We start from the raw sequence: 4,007 nt of genomic DNA, 5'->3' as shown, positions 1-4,007 counted from the left end.
CTGGTGGAAGGGAAACCACGATGCAATGAGGTAAGATTTAGGAAGCGCAGAGTGGGGTAGGAAACTGTAGTGGGTGAGCACATTAAAAATGTGGAGCTTATTCAAGGAAAAGCTCCTGTGTGTCCTAGATTAGTATGTACCTGTCAGGCAGGGAGGAAGATAGAGAACGCGTGACCGTGGTTTACTAAGGAAGTAGAATCCCTGGTCAAGAAGAACAAGAAGTCTTATGTTAGGACAAAACGTGAAATCTCAGTTAGAGCGCTCGAGGGTTCCAACGATATCAGGAAAGACCTAAAAAGAGATCTGAGAAGAGCCAGGAGGAGACATGAGAAGCTGATGGCAAATAGGATCAGGGTTAACGCTCAGGCTTTCCATAGGTATGTCAGGAATAAAAGAATGACGAGAGTTAAATTTGGGACAATCAAGGATAATAGTGGGAAGTCGTGTGTGGAGTCAGTGGAGGTGGAGTAAGCACTAAATAAATATTTTTCGACAGAGTTCGCTATAGGTAATGAAAATGTTGGCGGGGAGGTTACAGAGATACTTGCGTCTAGACTAGAGGAGATTGAGGTTCACAAGGAAGAGATAGTAGAATTACTGCAGAGTGTGAAAATAGATAAGTAAGCTTGGCCGGATGGGATCTATCTGATGTTGTTTAGCAAATGCACTGCAGGAAGGTACAAATCAAGCTGATGCTAACAATGGCCCGTTTTGAGCCGCTAATTTGCAGTGAAGTGGCGGCGCCAATACAAGGTGTCACGCAGCTCGTGTAATTCCACATCCTGAGCTCGAAATGACCAGATGTCTCTCGCTGAGTTTCGGCAGGGTCTTGCTTAGACGACACCATGACACGTTTTCACTGGAGTGGATCATGAAATCGCGTCGGGACTGTGAATAAAACGATGGACACTTCCAGCAGAGAAGGAGGCGACCCTGAAGCAGGCAGCTGAGGACAAATATTTCTCCTTTGCCAGTGAAAGGCACTGCTTCACAAATTGGAAACTTCGAAGTGAAGCAGTGTTGGTGATTATCTTCGCTGCTTGTTCACCTTTTTAATTCTGATTCCGTGAAAGTCCATGGCATTACATATTGACATTCCGCCAGCGGTGAGCGCGTCTATTGGGCCAGTGGCGTAATGGGTAACATGTCTGACTTCGGATCAGAAGATTGTAGGTTTGAGTCCTACCTGGCTCGAGGGGAATGTCTCACTTTAACCGTTCCCCACGTTGACGCTCCTCTGTGAAGTCCTGCCGGGTCGTCGCTTCTGTGCTTCCGCATTTAAAACTTGCATTTGTCCTATTTTCCATTTCAAACTCCAGCTCACCACAACGGAGCCCTCTGTCCCTTTGGGGGGATCTTTCTGTGTGTCTCCCTTTGTGGGTGAAAATGAGCATGAGTTCCTCCAAAGAGTTACAAGTTGTTGTGGAAGTGTCATACATCAGCCCCATTGTTGTGCCATTTAAGAACACAGGATAAAGTCATTGACATTTGCCCTGGGAACATGAGAATACACGAGACTTTGGACCAAAGTTGGAAACTGCGACTGGAATAGATGGCTCTCTGATTAGCCGCAATGCACACAGGCGGAATGGCCTTTTCCCACTTTGTAAATCTACGAAGACAAGTTGAAAATAATCTGCAAGGAAAATGTTCATAAAGGGGGTTTTATTTACACCAAATACGACAGTATCTATCGCCTTGTCTTGTTATTTACGTGTGAGGATTCGATACTCTCAGCACCGTGGCCCGGATCGTATTCCCGCTCATGGAATGGTTGTATTGTTCAGCTAACATATCGGTGTACCAGTACTTCTGCCGATTTTCCGATGCTAGCAGGTCATTGGTTTTGTCCAAAACATTATGAATGTTAACATAATACGAATAGCTGCAGTTGCTGGAAATCTGAGCCAAAAACGAAAATTATTTGCAGAACGCAGAAAGACTGGCAACAGAAACATCGACTTTCTGCTCCTCGGATGCTGCTGTGCTTTTCCAGCATTTTCTGATCTAAAATCAGGTTTCCAGCATCTGCAGTCCTCACTTTTGCCTAGTTCCTTCAGTGTCGCTGGTTCCCAATTCAAGAACTCCATCTCTAGCGGTTTCATGTCTGTACCTCCATGCTGTCGAGTTGAAGAGTGAAGAAAAGTAACTCACCCCCTCTATCTCTGGGGTAATTAGGGGCTGAAAGTGAATCGTATCACATTGAAGTATATCTACAAGCGACTTAATCTGTCTTTTATTGGGAACCATCTCTTTCATTGTAACCATCAGGAAAGACCATTTCGTTCGCTAAAAAAGGAATGAATATGTCACTAACCTTTGTTTGTTTCATGTCCAAGAATACTCAGATCAATAGCTCCCTTGATTACCTCTGCTGGTCATGTTCGCAAAGAGGTCTAGCAAATTGCCAAGTGTGATTTTACTTTCAATAAATAATTTTGAATCAATTTTGCTGCAAATATCTTTTCCTAACTTCTCAGATTTATTCCTTCAGACCATTACAATCCACTTAGGCCTTGCCCCGGGATTTTCGATTCTCTGTTAATATTTTCATATTTTGACCCTGATCCACAGGGCATGTCAGGGACAGCACCAGAAGGACAACAGAAATGCTGCTCTAAGCTCCTATTTTGGATGTATTTCTCAATGAGCAAGAGAGTGTGACATGTGTTACATCAGGAGTTACCTCACACAAGGAAGTAACCAGTGCTGCAGACTGTCATATCATCCGAATTCCAAGCCCTGGAATCAGAGGCATTCAATATTCTGTGCATAACTGCAAGGAACATCTGTCCAAGGCGTTTTTACAGTCCAGATGAAATTATGATTGCAGCTCTCTCGTTGTCAGCCTCTTTCTCCTATGTCGTGTTTCGTGCAGTCCATGCGTGGAATCTCGTCAACCACGTTTGAACTGCACATGATGGGCTATTGGGCCTTGTTTTCTCGTGAGTTGTTGTCTGATTGAGGCCCTCGGTTTCTGTGCTGTGATATGTCCGAGTGTTCGGAGGAATCTGGATATCGTTTTCCAGAATTTGTTTTTAACACAGGGAAGCATGATTTAAAAATTACCTCATAGCAAATCCACGTTGCGAACTTTGTGTGCCATGCATTTGCGAATGAAGGTGGGTGGATATTGGTTCTTGGCAAAGAATTTGTGTGGGCGTCAGTCCAGCAGTCCCTAGTAGCAATACGTACAAATGGCAGGGGCCACACATTCGGCTAGAACAGCACAACAATAATAGGACAGGGCAAGCAGAAGACAGGTAGACAATTCATGGAAGCAGGGCACTCATCCACGGATTCCATCCATTGGACCGGATCTGCAATCCCAACAAACGGCAGCAGCAGGAATGAAACCAAATGAATTCGTACCAAAACATGAGAGCAGCGCTTCACAGGAACCTCTGCAGCGCTGAGAATGTCACCCAGAAAGGGACGAAAAGTCTGCAAACCATCTTCCTCGCGTCACCGAACTTTTCAACAAGAACTCCAGAAGCATCCGAACTTCACATCTTTCTGGTCCAAAACACTCCGCTTTTCCACAACAGAAGTGATTTGTTCGAATAGAGAATTCAAACGTCCACAGAGCAGACATAGCTGATTGGTCCAGGATCAGACTTTTCCCTTCTGTTTCAGTACCAACAAAAGAAATTGCAGGAAAATCTCAGCAGGTCTGGTAGAATCTTGGAATGGAAAACCGAGTTAAGTCTTCAAGACCAGTGACACTTATTATTCCATGTCCATTTCCGTCTACCTATTTTATTGAATATCTCCTGACTCTCAACTTTATACTCAGTTTCTCTTTTATTACTCCGTCTACAAACTTTCTCCCAGTCTCAACATTTAACAGCAGAACTGTTCCACCTCTCACCTCGCCGAGTTCTGAGATGAGGACTTCGAAATACACGATTAACTCTGTTTCTATTTCCTTAGATACTGGACGGTCAGAGACCAGAAGGCATCGGAGGACAGTTAGAGCTTTCAGCCCATCTGGTCTGCCCGCCATT

General features: G+C 44.5%; 1 non-coding gene across 1 annotated transcript; it reads left to right on the top strand.

Annotated features, from left to right (window-relative positions):
• Window positions 1–1,121: 1,121 nt before the first annotated feature.
• Window positions 1,122–1,194, top strand: trnar-ucg (transfer RNA arginine (anticodon UCG)). Its single transcript has one exon. It is a non-coding gene; the product is annotated as a tRNA-Arg (tRNA).
• Window positions 1,195–4,007: the final 2,813 nt, after the last annotated feature.

The sequence above is a fragment of the Chiloscyllium punctatum genome, chromosome 30 (assembly GCF_047496795.1).
Source record: "Chiloscyllium punctatum isolate Juve2018m chromosome 30, sChiPun1.3, whole genome shotgun sequence".
Lineage (NCBI taxonomy): Eukaryota > Metazoa > Chordata > Chondrichthyes > Orectolobiformes > Hemiscylliidae > Chiloscyllium > Chiloscyllium punctatum.
The sequence above is the reverse complement of the archived record's forward strand: the minus strand, read 5'-3'. Positions and strand labels throughout refer to the sequence as shown.